The sequence below is a fragment of the Taeniopygia guttata genome, chromosome Z (assembly GCF_048771995.1).
Source record: "Taeniopygia guttata chromosome Z, bTaeGut7.mat, whole genome shotgun sequence".
Classification (NCBI taxonomy): Eukaryota; Metazoa; Chordata; class Aves; order Passeriformes; family Estrildidae; genus Taeniopygia; species Taeniopygia guttata.
Window position 1 is genome coordinate 36,473,387 of NC_133063.1, and position 16,347 is coordinate 36,489,733.

Consider the following 16,347-nt stretch of genomic DNA (forward strand, 5'->3'; position numbering starts at 1 on the left):
AAAGTCAGTCCAATAAAGCATCTTCATAGTCTCTCAGATATCAAGGTTGTATTGCAGCCCTGTCATTTAGAATCTGTTAAAAGGAGGAGCTGTAACCCAGATATAAAATTCTTACTAAACTTTACCTTACAGAGATATGACACAATAGTTTTTGTTGAAGGGCATGTACTTCCTGTTCTCTGGGTGGACAAAACTTCTGGTTCCCAATCTTTGTAATTCAAAAATAACAGAGGGACCACAAAGACCTTTATTAGGCTGACAAACCTTTCCCATAGTTAGTCTGATTTGCCTAATTAAGGGTTGCGTGTAAAATACATGTTTTTGGTGGCTTCATGCATTTCATGGGATGCTTCACTATGTGGCTCAAAGTTTCAGCACCACTGAAAGTGCGCAGAGAATGCAGGGTCCAGATTTGGACTCAGATTGTCTGAGCTAGAGAAAAGGATGGGCAAGGGAAAAGAGGTTGCAGGGATTGTTGGGCCTGGAGAAGAAAAGGGGAACAGGAGAACTCACTGCTGTCATGTTGAAAGTGGAGGGTGTCTTGGTTTGAAAAGCAAAACCAGTGAGAGGCTCTAAGTCAGAAGTACAATTTATTAGGAAAAAGGGAACAAAGAACCAAATAGATACAATAGCACAAAAGAAGGACTACTGATAGAGTAAGAGATACAACCTGACACTTGCTGGCTAGGGCAGTTGTAGCAGATATGGTTCTGTCTAAGCAGTGGTCCTGTAGACTGATGTAGTTTCCCTTTGGAGGTCCAGTGTAGAGAAGGTCTCAGCTGTTCCTCTTGGAAAACAGGATCTACTTGCTGTCTGCACAACCTCACTTATATCCCTGATGGCATTGTTTGGTTCCTCCCTCTGGGCGGAGTATCTCACAATAGAATGCTGTGATCTTATCAGTCATGTGGCTAAAAGAACAGGTCCTCCTGGAGGGACTTATTTCTGAGTCATGACATAAGGAAAGAAAGGGATTGCAGCTCGAGGTGGTAATGGAATACTCCCCAATATTATAACCTAGGACAGAAGGACAGGAAGCAACAAGTACAATTGTGAACACAGGAAATTCTGGTTTAATAGTAAGAACACTTTTTCTTCATAACAGTGGAAAATCAGCTGGAAGTAGCTCAGAGAGGTCATGTGTGTCTCTATCTGTAGAGATGATTGATCCTCCACTGTACATGGTTCTGAGCAACCTGTTCTCATTAGTCCTGCTTTATACGGGGAGTAGGACTAGATAACTCATTCCGCTCTTTTTATATCACAAAATGTTTCTGTTCTTGTGTGATTATATGACTCTTAGCATATATTATTGGTTTACTCCAAGCTTTCTCTGCTTTTGAGCCTGCCCTGACCATGAAGAGAGTAGTGCAGTGCTGTCACCACGTTATTTAAATTAAGTCAGGAAACAAAAATATTTTACTCATCTGCTCTTGCAAAGAAGCTTTCCAGAGAGATCCATGGATAAAAGGCAGTGAGAAGAATTCCAAGTTAAATACTCAAATTAATTTGATACCCCAAAGAAAAAGAGTAAGAAAGCCTCAATGCTAAACTGATATTATGGCCTTTAACATCTCAGTTTTAAGAACAATAAAGCTACTGGGGTGTAAATATCCAGTGCACATTGGCGGCCCAGCTCCACAGGTTACTCAGCAACTTATGACATACTTTGTAGAGGCAAGCATGGAGTCACAAAGGAATAAATGGGAACTCTTATCAACTAAATTGATTTTAGAAGAAGAATGAAATCTCAAATTAGAATGTCTTATTTTAGTTCAGGAATTTCAGAAATCCTATAGGACTCGGTCTCTGGGTTGATTTTTGTCTTTACATACAATAACAGCATGTTTTATTCTCACTTTTTCTATTGATTGCTTTTTACTACATTCCTTGAGAGAGACTTGAGAGAACACTACATGTAAACATTGCATAAAGTGTAATCCAGCAGTACATGTCTCCTCCAAGAACAGTATGGATTTATAACTTCAAGATCTAGAAATTTATCTCTTCATTTGACTAGGAGAACCTTACTGATTTATTTGGATAACTTCCAGTACTGAATTATGTGAATACCTTATTTTGAATTCTTATTTTCTCAGAAATAAAAATCAGAATAGACTACTAAATTATGTTTCCTAACTTCCTTGGTCTGCCACTGAGTAAAGCCTCCCATAGAGTGTACTCTCAACAGATTAGAGTGTATGGTAATTGCTGAGAATAATTTAGTATATTATAAATAAATTTGAAGGATTACTGCTATTTAAGACAGTTCTTAATTTTCCCCAGTGGGACTCAGCTGCTGAAGTGCAAGGAATTAGGTTCCAGGACAACCATCTGTCAAACTTCTGCCTGCGTCTTCCAAGAGGATGTTATCACCAGGGTATAAACTCAGCAATAAAAACTAAAACTAGCTTCCTTCAGGCATGTGAAACGCAAGAAGTTAACTGGGAATAACCAGAATAGAACTGTTGGGGACAAATTCTGCCTGACCAAGCTGATTGCTTTTTGTGATGACATGAGTGGTGCTGTGGACAAAGGGTAGTGTCCACTTTGGCTTTAGGAAAATGGCATGATTTGTGCTAGCAACATTGTAGACAAATTGGCAGAATATGACCTGCTAAGTAAATGAGAAACTGTGTGGAAAATAGACTGGAATTTGGGGCTCAAAGAGATGTGTCAGCTCTATTGGTTATTAGTAGCTAGTGGCATCCAGCAAAGGTCTTGGAGGTTAAACTGTAAAATTTTTATAGATAACCAAGATTGTAGGACAGAGTTCACTTTCAATAAGTTTACGACTGGTATCAAACTGGTGGTGGGAAGGATGGGGTTGGGGGGACAGCATTATTATGAAGGGCAGTGCAGGCATTCAGGAGGACCTCAAAGACTAAGAAACTGGCTGATGACAATCAATCACCAGTAGGCGCAAATGCAATGTCCTGCATGTGCAGAATAACGTTAAAGGTCAACACAAGCTCTGACAAAGAGCCAAAGGAACGTTATATACAAGGCTGAGGAGTTCTGGTAGGCAGAAAGAGTCTGCAAGGATCCTTTGCAGCAAAATATGGCAAAGGTAGGCTCTCTTTGCTCACTCACAGCAGCAGCATGGATGACTCTACCTTGACCTGCTGCTCAGCATCCAGTGAGACCATACTGGTAGCTCAGGTCCTGGTTTGGGATCCTGGCACAACAGGATATAGTCTGCTGGATAATCTTCACAATAGCTCGAGCCAGAGCAGAGGATGTAGAAGAGAAGGTGGAGGGTGCTGGCTTGGTTCAGCTCAGGGATAAGTAGGTGATGCACGTGAGGACAAGGACAGAGATGGGGGATGCTACTCTTGTACACAGCCTCATGAGGGAGCTGCAGTGGGTAGAGAGCAATGAAGGAGGCTCAGGAAAGTTTGCAGAATCTCCGTTTTCAGACATGTTCAGATCCTAATGGCACAAGATTCAAGCTCCTTGTCCATCTCCATGGCTCTATCCTGCCATGACTGCAAAAGGAAGAGGGCTCCACACTCTGTGATTTCCTGCTATTTGATACACTGCCTTACTTAATACCCATTCACTGGTGATGAACTTCCTGCTTCAGCTACAGAAGGCATTGTGCTTGAAGGCCCTTGTCCTGTTGGGGGACTTCAATTACCCAGAAATCTGCTGACACAGGTTGCCCAGAGAAGCTCTGGATGCCCCATCCCTGAAAGTGTTCAAGGTCAGATTGGATTTGGGCTCTCAAAAACCTGGTCTAGTAGAAGGTGTCCCTGCCCACAACAGGGGAGATGGAAACATATAATTTTTAATGTCACTTCCAAAATAAAGCATTCCATGATTTCATGATTTTATTAATTCACACAAGATTGAAGCCAAAAGCCAAAGAGAACTGGTATGTCCATTACTGTTAACTTAAATAAATTATGTGGAACTATATGACATAAATACATACTTCGAACGATAACTGGTATTGTTTCTGCAACCAGTATTCTGGGAAGAAAAAATATTTAGAGTCATTCAAATCCTAGCCAGTTTTATTTTAAAAGCTCTTATAAATAATTCTCCTTTTTAAGAATGTAGCCCTTGAAAATTTCAATTACATATAGAAAGGCTGAACTTAGAGATTATTTCTGCTGCTTTTTTCAACACATACTATTGACATTTTGACGGCGTAGTTAAATGATAGAAATAGTTGTATGCTATGAAATTCATCTTATATACAATTATTTTTATCATATTCAAGATTAATCAGAATATGTTGCTTGTGGAATTTGAAAGTTTTAGCTAAAAGTCTGTCTGTCAAGAATTTATTAAGCAGGTTGCTTTGCCCCAAGATATAAGCTTATCCTCTAAGTGGACTTGTTTTATAAATATTTTGAAATATTCTCTTTGGGCAAAAGGAGAAAAAAATGACACAGAAATAAAATTGAAAAATGTTCATTTTTTTATACTGGATGTGAGTACAACTCGGACTCTACCACTTTCATATATCCACTTTTCTAATAACTAACAAACATGTAATTTCCATGTCTGAATTTCTCTGACTTAAAGCTCAACACTGTGAGATACCCAGACTGGTAGGCTTGCACCTATTCCTGAAAAAAAGGTGGGTTTTCCTTCCCATCTTGCCAAGTCTAGAGCCCTGCATTGCCATGACAAATGGCAGCATCTGGCCTTTGTGTCCACAGCCAAAGCTGTGTGCTTGCTCCCAGGCCACAAATGGAGATGGCACTGAAGTCTCACAAGTTTCAGCTGCAAGGATTAAACAACAGCAAGCAAGAAAGTAGCATCAATATAAATTAAATACACAGTATGTGTTGCAAGTGAAAAGGATAGCAAGGAGCAGATGCCTACTGCCAGGCATTTCTCCTTTGAGAAAATAAATCATTTTAGGAGACAGTACAGAGATAATGATGGTCTTCTGTTCAGAGCACAAGTCAAACAAGCAGGAAGAGGATTTCTGCAGCAGTTTTTGGTCTCAGTGTTTTCTCCTCTCTATGCTGAATCTTCCTTTCTTGTTCCTCCACCATTCCAGACTCCTCCCAGTTTTGTCTTGGTGAGGGAACATGCACACTGTGAAGCCTCAGAGTTATGTGAGCACTTGGGACAACTCTTAAGCATGTGCCAAAGCAGGCATCAAGCAAAGCAGACTGATGAGCAAAGACTCCACCAGAGGAAGACTGTTGTCAGCCCCAGAAGGTCTGGTAGTGCTATGATTATTAGTCAGCACCACTATTTTTCAAGGACATTCATTCTGTTCTCTGCTACTGATTGCCACTCTTGATAGAGGTCTTTGTGACAAAATTCAAATTTTTCAAGTTGTCATCAAACACCTAATGCCCTGATTTATCTAATTTCTCTATAAGAAAGTCAATCGCAGTGTCAGCAGGATGTGAAAAAAATGCATCTATTCATGAAATACCATTTATTTTCAGGTACATCTGTTAGCTCAAGCCCAATGTACCTTAACTGTTTGTAACATAAGCCCTGATGAAATCAATTATTTATGCACTATGCCATATGTCTGAAAGTTATTTTAAGATGTGTTTCCATTAAATCTGAACAGCCCTATTTCCTCAGTGTTCAGAGTAAAAGGAACCTCCTTATCTTATCAAGTAAATTCTGAAAAGATATTAACTATTTTAACATTTTGCTTAGAAGTATTGTTATGAGCAAATATTGTTGGGGTTTTTTAAACTTTTATTCCGAAATGAATTAAACATCAATAAATGCAAATTAAACAATTTAATGAGGCATATGATCATTAAAGGTGACATTCATCCCTCATGATAAAAACCCAAATAACTGGGTAATGTGGATAGGGTTAATTAGATAATTTTCACAGACCTCTATAAAGGGATATCTAATACAACACTTAGATAAATAAAATAAGGAAATATTACTGTAAACATATTAGTGTAATGCTATGACAGGGATTTTTGAATGTGCAAAGGTTGGAAAATTGTAAATTACACCTCCCACAGCAACTGAATCTCAGCAATAATGCATATATAAAAATGTCAAGTCTAATGCTACAGAGTGTACTGTATGAAAAATTGTTTTTGTGGCAGAGTAGATTTATATAGGGCTGTTTTGGGATTCAGAAGCTCTGCAGAATGTCTCAGGGACACTGTTCCACAGTACAGCAAAGTATTTAAGTAAACGTCTAATACTGGGCATTAATCCATTCTTTTTGACATCACCTTCAATCACAGCATTATAGCTAAAAATAAAATTAGTGTTTCACTGAAATAGAGCCATGTAAAAGTTATAACATATATTTTATGTAGCCAAAGTCTCACTTCGATTTCTCAGTGGGAGAGGCTGTATAATGCTAAGCATGTTATATATGTTGACATAATTTCTTTCCAATGGCTTTATTTAAGCCCTGCTGTATTCACCTGTATTTTTTACTAACCCACAGAGAAAGCTACATTCAAGCAGCAGCTTGAATAATATAAGGCTAATATAATCAGCCTCTTCTGCCTCCAATGTCAAGCACAAATAGTTTTAGTCCACACAATATGTGGTGCAAGGCACAGCTTTCAAGCCACAGATTTATGGGAAATGCATAATTAGTATAGGCAAAATGGCACAGATAATAGACAAACTATTTTAGTATGCACTGTGACACCTATAATTTTTTTTGTTTACATTCTGTGAGATGACCCATCTAGTTACCCTTCAAGGACATTAGGAACTCCAAATTAGACAGAGACAAATGAAACCATAACTTGGATTCATCTTAATGATTACCAGCAATTTCAGTTACAGCGTGAAGAAATTCTGCTGGGAGTGTAGTGTGACTAGAAGAACTATTTTGGGAAAATAAGAATAAAGAAAAAGTTAAATGTTAGTACACAACAAAAACAGTCTTTATGTAAAGAATGGCCTGCTGATGTAGTTTGCACAAATTATATTCCTTGCTATGTTGGTGCAGAAATACCTGCATATCCTGGAGGCTAAGAAATACAGATTGAGAGAAAAAAAACCACACCAAAAGTAAGGTTTTGGTACAGATCTAAGAATAGTAATGTATCTATGACATCTTATTTTTTTCCTTATGCACGTATCTCTAACACCAGTTGAAATAATTCTAAAAGTATTTAATTATTTATCTAAAATAGTATTTTATTTTTACCAGAGATAAATAGGGTAAGGTATGCCTCTAAGATATTTGCATCTTGATAAGCACTCATTTTTAAAGGAAAATAGTGCCCTACTGTCTATCTTTAACACTGCACCACTTTCACAAGACCTCATCTCCCTCATTTAGTCATTTTTAGTGACTCCCAAAAATATAAAAGTCAGAGTCTAAACAGTGGGGTAATAAAGGAGGAGCTAAGTGTATATGCAAAGCTCTGTGTTGGTCAGATTTAATGAGGAAGTTTTTCTATGAGGTTTCCAGCAGTGCTGGTGACACAGATGGTGCAGGCAGACCTTGGTTTCCAGCTGCCAGTCCTATCTCCAGACCTGCTTGCTGCCCACCCCAGACTACTCACCTGTCTGCCCAGGTCCTTCTTCAAGGACTTCTCCACAGTCCTTGACAGAAAAGCCATTTAGCAAAACAAATATGAAATAATTGGATTATTTGTCTTTGTTTTCTTTGCCTATTCTCTAGATAAGTGTTTGATTTAGCAGATTTCTTTACTATTTCCAAGTCTTACTTGTGTTGATTAGCAATAAAGGTGGCTTTGCCTCTACTCTGAGGGAGGTACAAAAGCACACTGGCAGTTATTTCAGTTCTATGTATGGTGCAGTGAATATCTGTGAAATTTTTGTAATATAGATCAAAGACACAAATCAGTCAGATTGGTCTGGATTTCCTTTTTATTAAATTAATTACACCATACATTATTGTATGTGTAACATACAGTACACCATACTTTGTCCCTAGATTCTTGTGTTTGATTTTCACAGAATAGAGTTTTTATCAAAACACCCTCCTATAATAATTTTCATTAGAACATACATTTTTAAGTGTCAAATGTACAGTTTTCCAATATTATTTTTTATTAATTTGAAAATCACTTTGGTCTCACTAAATGTCTAAAGGATAGCTGAGCAAAAATATTGTTTTTCATTTAGTCAATTCTTGGGAATACTGTGTTCCCTATGTTCCCTACTGACTTCCAAGTAACTTATTTGTGTCCCACAGATCTCAATCAGTAGCACTTTTAGATGTGAAAATATCACTGCAAGGCAACAACTGCAGTATCATTTCTGTAAAACAAAACATTTCTGTTTATTGGTCAGTCATACCTAGATTTGTACAAGAGATTTGCATTCAAATAATTTCTATGAACTCCACTTTTATTAATTCACCACAAAGCACTCATAAAACTATACAAAACTATAAAACTATACAGTACTATTTAAAAATACCACAGGAAAAAAAAAGCGAACAGTTTTGTTTTGGTAATGATTGCAATTTAGGGTCCTATAGGCAAATAAATAGGCCCCCCTATCTCCCAGCTGCCCTATCATAAATTACAGCAATGTCTTTACACCATTAAAGGTCCTACTACCTGCTTCATAAACAACTGGAACTAGAAACTGTAGAATTACTTTTGTATATCCACTTCCCATGTGCAAAAAACAAAACAAAAAAAAAACACCAAAAAAACCCAGTAATTCTGAACAAAATGTGGGACTTTCCAGATCCCCAGATTATACCCAAGGAAAAAAGAAACATTTGAACATTTGTGGCTCAAAGTAAGTGGAAGAAGATTAAAAAAGAGCAAGAACTATAAGCTTCCATGGTATGGAGCAGTGCTTTAATGAGCATTAATTTACACAACAAATATGCTGCCTAGAATGAAACTATTTCCCTAGTTTATTATCATTGGCACATAGTTTCTCACTGGCCATTGGAGTTCTGCTTTTTTGTATTTATATTACACCTATATTCTTACAGTTTTTAAAGTACAAGGCACCTCCTAGTTTGATTATCTGGCATAAAGGCAAATTTAGTGTTTATGCACACATAATTCTGCATATTATTCATTGTATTTGACAGATTTTTAATTCACATTCATTAGTTGCTCTTGCCATTATACCTGATGAAAAAAAAGCAAGAAGTTGAAGACTCTTTAGTGACCTAGAAATAGCTAAAGCAGATGGCAAATGTGCTCCAAAGTGACTTCGCCTCATTGGTAAACAGCCTTTAAAAGGCTTTTGTGAATTCAATCTAAATTTCAAGATACGCAAAACAAAGGAGAGAAAAAATAATGCTAGAGTATGGCAGAAATGTTGTGTGAAAATTGTAAAATACGGAAAACAGAAATTTAAACTCTACACAGGATACAGCAACATTCTACAGGCAATTTTTTAATGCGGTGGTACATATATGACACTGTATGTGTTCATGAAGTATCACATTTAGTACAATTGGTTTCAAATGCAATGTATAGCTCTATTTCAGAAATCGTACTATGGAGTGCTTATGAATCTATTATGTGCAGTACTATCATAAATAATTTAAATTAATTACATTTGTCAACTAAAACAAAAAAGTGCCCTTTAATTATACATTATCCTTGACTCTTTTTTATTATGTTTTTCCCCTTGCTTGTGGACTGGTAAAAATCAGTATTCTGCAATCGATCTACCTGACATTAAAATAAATTAATGATGCCCTACCATGTTTCCAGTGGAAGGAAGGGACTTTTTCTTTTAATTTCCATTTGAGCTGATATCAAGGGCACTGATACCACTGTGTAAAAATGTGCTTTAACACAAATATAAACTGTCATGGAAAAATACCGAAACCAATACAAAAGCAAATCAACAATTAAAAATTCAGTAAAGAGATTTTTTTTTTCATTATAATGGTCATGAGATTTATGAAAACTTCTCCAGTTACATCAGCTCACATGACAGACCTCTTCTGCCCATAATCCCCGTATCACTGCAGGTCATGGCCAACCCACCCAACAACATCCCCTCAAACTTCAGATTTGAAGTTTTCAGATTACCATTTTCTTTCTAGAAAAACCAAAGAATTGCCAAATACAGACATGGACCTAAGGCAGGAGGTGACAATAGCCTTTTGTAATCTCTGTGATTTTCCAGCAGCTGGGCCAGGGAATATGGCTGAAGCTGAACTGTCGAGAGTGGGCTCAGCTGCTCCTCAGTCACATCAGCTCTCCTGCTCATTGCTGTGAACCCTTGTCTCAGTGGTCACCTCCTGGTCATCCCAACAGCTGTTTCCACAGTCTGTGATTGGCACTGGATTTACTTTACTGAACTGGACCTATGCATCACTCTGGAGTTACAGCTTCCCTATTTCCCTTGTTTTCCTCAGACATGAAAACACCTCAAGGGACTTTGGGGACTTACAAAATGGGGTAAGTAGAGAAGTACCATTCTTTAATAAGTCACACCTTTTTGTTATGCTCCAGTGGTATTAAAAGCCAAGAAGTCCCGTGTGAGAGATGCTCCTGTCACTAGAAGGCTCTGAGAAGCTTATAGGAGGCACATCAGAATAAAGGCATCAGTGTATGAGTTGTGATGCAATATATTCTTGTAATACCTGTAAGTGGACACCAGCTCCTCTGATTTCTGCTTACATATCTTCACTATCTCCTTATACATCCCTCACTTTGCTGCACAGGACTTTGCTGCAAGAAAACATCAGATTTGTTTGTTTGTTTGTTTACAGCATTTTCACTATTTGCTGGGTGAAGACATCTTACCATAGATCTGACAGCAAAACTGCCAAAATGTTTTTTGTTATAGCATGAAATCTTCCTTAAATTGCTATGTCCAGCAGTTTGTGACTGTGTGTTCAGCTGGGTACCTTCCAGAGACTGAGCATCTCCCAATAACAACCTAATATTGGCATTCATATATTCAAAAGAACATGTGACCAGCCAAGAGCTGGGAAGTCCTCAGAGGTAAAATCCTTCTGGTTAAAGTAGAATAACTACTCTTCATTCATTTGTGTGGCTGAAATGTACAATGCCCCAAGGAAAAAATTATAAAAGTCATTGGTGAGCAGCAAAAAAGCTTTAAGAAACCAGTCTTAGTCTCAGTTTTTCTATTTTTTCTGTTCATAGATGCTATTTTTAAAATTTTAAAATTAACAAAAAAAAAAATCTTAGAAGCAAATACTAATTTTATTATGCTTGCACATTAACTGCTAATGCAAATATTTTCATTTGCAGCAACTCAAATATTTTCATTTGATACACAAAAATCAGAAGCAGCAATAATACTCTGAAATATTGGCAGTGATTATTTTTGTAGTCATACAAAATCAAGTTTTCAGCCTGGTATTATAAGCCTTATTTCTGAATCCCTAAAGTCTTGCAAGTAAAGTAATTTTTTTTTTTTTTAATATTGGATTATACATTGCTATTTTTCCAAAAAAAAAAAAAAGAAACCAACTGTAAAGAATGTTTCTTGAAAATAACTCTTCAGACATCCCACAAGAAATAAGATAAGGAAATGGAAATGGGAGTTTGAGCACAGGAGGTCTTGTAAGGAAGGAAGAGGCCTGTTGAGAAGATCTCAAGACAGAAAAATGGCACGCAAGAGAACAAACAAATAGAAATGTAAAGATGCAAGAGAGGCCATGTTTTCCTGTTGTGATCTTGAGATAGAGCAGATATTAATCAGTCAAAACCCATATAATATTTCTTTGTGCAATTGCATCCATTTTGACAAAAATCCAAACCAGCCAACAAACCAAAAACCCATCAGCATGACACCTGGAAAGATCTAAGTCAACCTTTGCGTCCCATCTCTTTGTGCTTCGACAGAAATATACACAAGATGGAATGTGTTATCTCTTCAGTAAAAGGGTGGACTTGGCCTGTGAGAAAGTAAAAGGTGATAGGAACACATCTGGAAAAGGGGGCAGCTGAGTGACAGAGTGATGGAGAGACAATTCACTGGAGAGAATTATATGCTCACTGCATCTATGCATCTTTCTCAGGTGCATGAATTAAGGACTTTTGCTCCCACACATGTAGCAAAACCCCAGAGGACAACAGAGAACTTGATTGTGCTGTGGTGTGTGCATATGAAAGCAGTTTTCTCACTGATGCAAAACATAAGGTTTTGATAAACACTATTTCTGGATGTTGCAGTGCTTCCTGGTCTCTACACCATAAGAAGCCACTTCAAACAGGCTGTTACGCATTTCTGAACAAAACTGATCATCATTTGAGCATCAGTTCTGTCTTGAAGCTCTGTTAGAGCTTTCTGCAGCAGCAAAAGTGGTTCCTGGAGACATACCGGATTGTTAAACAAAAATGTAGTTTTGAGCAGCTTCTTAGAAGTCACATGCGAAAAAGAGCCATTCTGCAATGACTACTGGAATGAACCATAACCAGAGATTAAGAACCATCTAGCACTTTTCAGGGAACATATAGAGTTTAACAGAGATTAAATGTAAAGATATATATAATACAAAAGCATTCATTCTGCATGGGATAATTTTACCCGGTTGGATTTTTTTTCTTTTGCTTGTTTTTTTTCTTGCTTGCTATTCAGCAATTAAGATTAATTACCTTGCAAATACTTTTAGACCTCTCTCTACAATGACCTACTAAGATATTCTAATGGAAAGAAGAAATGTGCCCTCAATGCACAAGGATCAGCCCCTTGCCTGTCATGACAAAGATGTCCATTCAAACAGAAAACAGGAGAAAGCTCCAGCTGATTATTTTGCATCACCATACTCCAAGAAATGCCAACCAAACTAACACTTACCAAAGAATGCAGTCAGTACCTCTGGTAGAGAAATATAACGTTTCCCATTTCCCCAGCCAGTTAACTTGTCTGTCTCATGTAAGTGTGAAACCAATGTAAGAACATTACCTAATTCATAATGCTTTGCTAAAATACTATGCACTAAATGCAGGAGTAATTTTCCACTTGAGGTTCTCTGTAGGCTTTCGTTGATTTTTTTAACTCCATGTATTCCATTTTTAGCAGCAATAAACTATTCAAACAAAGCTAACACATAAATGATGCAGGCTTTGAGAGAAAAGTGAGTGCCACTCAAAAAAAAACCCAAACCAAACCAAAACAGAAAATACAAAATTAAACACTTAAAAATCCATAACTAATAATCTGTAAATTAATGAAAAACACATGCGTCAACCTCTCATTACCTTGATCTATAAAATATGGCTACACTTTTAAAGTTTTATTGGTAGAATTAGAGTTTAACACTAAAGCAAACACATCATGCAAAAGAGGTATATCCTTTCTTCATTTTTGAGGTCAACTGGCTTTTTTATTTCCAGTATCTTCATCACTGCTGTTTGATGAATCAGCTTTCCTGTTAACTAGAGGAGCAGATCCACCATCTAATGAAAACACTCTGCATTTTATGATTCCCTGGACTGCAGTTCCACACATTTAAAGAGAATTTCAATCTCAGTGTAAGAAATAAAATCAAATCTAGCATCTGTGGTTTGAACAGAACAGATAAAAATTCTGCTCATTTAATTTTAACAGTATTTTTTAATGCTAGAGAGTACAAAAAGAGGTCCTGGATGTAATTTAAAAACACCTTTAAATGAGAAACAAGTTGTAAAAACCAGCAAAATTGTTCAGTATGTGGAGTAGTTTCATTAAACATACAAATTTGATGGCAAAGAGTTTCATGTTCTAATTTAAAAGGAACAAAACTACAATTATACCATTTATTACATATTGCTTTCATCTGTATAATAAAAATACATCATGAACAGGCTTATCCCATTAATCTCTTTAGGTTTCTTAACACTTTTCAGTGAAAAAAAGAGAAGTTGTTTATCAATACCCTAGTTTTCTTGAGGCTACTGTGCATGAAAAGGACCAATATAGTCTGCCAGGAAGTACTGAACATTATGGGATTTTGGGGGAGCAACTGAATCTTCTTTCTTTCTGTTCACTAAGAAGACCTTTAACATTGGGATACAGGAAAAGAAATACCTAACACTAGTTTTAAGGCAAAACAGCATTATAAAGGTTCTATGAATAAAGTCTACTCCATTTGCACTTCTTCTTTTTTTTTTTCTGTAGTGGCTTTTGTCCCTCCCCTAAAAATCAAGAAAAATTACCATTTTTCCTCCTTTTTAGTCCCTCCCCTTTTTATCCCAACTTAATGTATATGCTTTCTCCTGCTGCTCAACTCAGCTCTAGAAGGGACAAACTATGCCACTCTTGGTTTGCTGTACCACTTAGTTTTTGCTGATATTGTTTTCTAATATAATTTTTTTTTCTGTAAAAACCTATTAATTTAGCATCGAAAGAGTAAGAAAATAATGTTATAAAGCCTTAAAACCAATATTGGTTTTCAATTTTTTTGTTTCCTTTCATTTACTCCTCTTTTTAAAAATAGCTACTTAGCAAGAGTTGTATTTTCTGTAATAATACCCGATGTTGCAAGAAACAGATGGATCTCTAGCCATAAGTGCTAAACTTAGTCTGGAGCACAGGTAAAGGGCAAATAAGAAGGACCATCTATAAAATGTGTGTTATGTTTCCATACTCCCCTCCTATATGTAAGTGCACTGTTCACATACACATGCCTATATCTGACACAACTTTCCAGAATATCTGTGTCTGAAATATATATATTTATATATTTGTTAATTTATTCATACTTTCTTAGATCTCAAAATCTTGGGTTTTCACCTCTTATTTATGAAAGTAAGGAAAAGAAACTTGTGCTTCATTCTAAAAATCCAGATTATTTCTCAAAGCTAGATTCTGTCCAGAATAAGGACCTCCTCCCAACAACCTTCACTCTAGCTGTTCCAAGAGTGTGACCTCAGAGGCTTATACTCTTGCTCAGAATTGGTATTAGCAGATACTGGCCCTGATGTCTAACCCACACCTGTTCTACCAAACCAGTCAGGTTTTAGGAACTAGAAGAAGATAACAAAGCCGAAAAAGGGTTTTATTTTTCCTATGTTTTTTTGAAATATCAATTTCTTATACTTGTTTTAAGGGTCAGTGGAAATATTTTTTCCTTTGATTTTTAGCAGTGAGCTCAACAAATACAAAATTTCTGTCCACTTTCAAAAGTAGATATCGATGCTGACATATTAAGAAAGAACAGTACAGCCATTCACAAACAATACAGTTTTCTGGTAGCTCCAGTCTCAAAATTTGGAACATGGGAAAGCCTGGTAAGGCAAACCAAAAATACCATGAGTGCAGTAAAACACTGAAACAAGCTCTCCAGAGAAGTTGTAGGTGTCCCATACTGGAAATGTTTAAGACTTAACTTGACAAGTCTCTGAATGAGCCCTGTTTTGAGCAGGGTATTGGAGTAGGGGAGGTCCCTGCTGCCCTGAATTGTTCTGGGTGATCCAGAGATTTTAAATATTCTGGTTATATATACATTTAGACAGAAAGCATATTTTAAAAATTCTTTGCAGTAACTTTACTTTTTTGTTAAATTTACTACAGCTCATGGTGATCCTGGTTTAACAAGGAAGATCTAATTTGCACTTGTTAAGTTTCCTTAGAACATATCATGGGCTTGTCTTCTAATCATGTGTATAGAAATCTTAATAATTTAAACCACAAGATATTTCTGATAGTTTGATTCCTTCATCAATTAGACCTCAAGTTTCTTCCCTGGCAGGTTATGTATGGACTGTACAATCTAAGTATTTCATCCTTTTCCACAAACTATTGAACCATTAGGAGAATTTTCTTCTTTTCGTCTTTCAGTGAGAAAAGAAATTGAGATCAGTCATGTAAGTGTGTCTTACAAAGAAAGGGAAAGTTTTAGCACAATGCCACATTCATAGGCACATTAAGCAATTGTTGTAACTTCTGTGGAAGATTACTTTTCTTATTGTAATATAATAAAAATTTACATTATGGGATGTAGTCTGAAATCTACACATTTAATTTAAAGTCTCTTCAAATGTGATACTGCTTTGAATTTTAACATTGGTAGGGTGGTTTTGGTTTTTTTTTTGTTTTGGGGTATTTTTTGTGTGGGTTTTTTTTTTGTTGCTCTTTTTTTTGTGGGTTTTTTTTTGTTTGGTTTGGTTTGGTTTTTTTTGGTTTTTTTTTGTTTTGGTTTTGGTTTTCTTTTGTTTTTGTTTTTGTTTTTGTTTTTTGTGTGTGCGTGGTTGTTGGTTTGGTTTGGTTTGGTTGGTTGGGTTGTTTTGGGTTTGTTTTTGGTTTTTTTTTTCCTGTGCTTTTATTTTTGTTTGTGGGGTTTTAATCTGGGTTTGGTTTTTTTTTTTCCTTTGATTTTATATAATATTTAGGGTTTAAAAATAATCAAAACTGCTTCCTAATTGAACCACACAGTGTGACAGTTTTTATTTGTAAATAAAAACAACAAAGTTGTAAACTTTGGAACTCAAAATCATCTATGTGCTAATTTGTTGTGAG

General features: G+C 36.4%; 1 protein-coding gene across 5 annotated transcripts in view; it reads right to left on the reverse strand.

Annotated features, from left to right (window-relative positions):
• Positions 1–573: 573 nt before the first annotated feature.
• TUSC1 (tumor suppressor candidate 1) overlaps positions 574–16,347 on the reverse strand; it is a 53,073-nt gene continuing 37,299 nt past the window's right edge. For 2 of the 5 annotated variants that reach the window (XR_012053277.1, XR_005978080.2), the window contains exon 4: positions 574–1,017. The gene's annotated coding sequence lies outside the window, so the exon portion shown is untranslated. Of the gene's footprint in view, positions 1,018–7,792; positions 10,608–16,347 lie in introns of those variants that run through there. The other 3 variants (XR_012053280.1, XR_012053278.1, XR_012053279.1) reach the window with 2 other exon arrangements.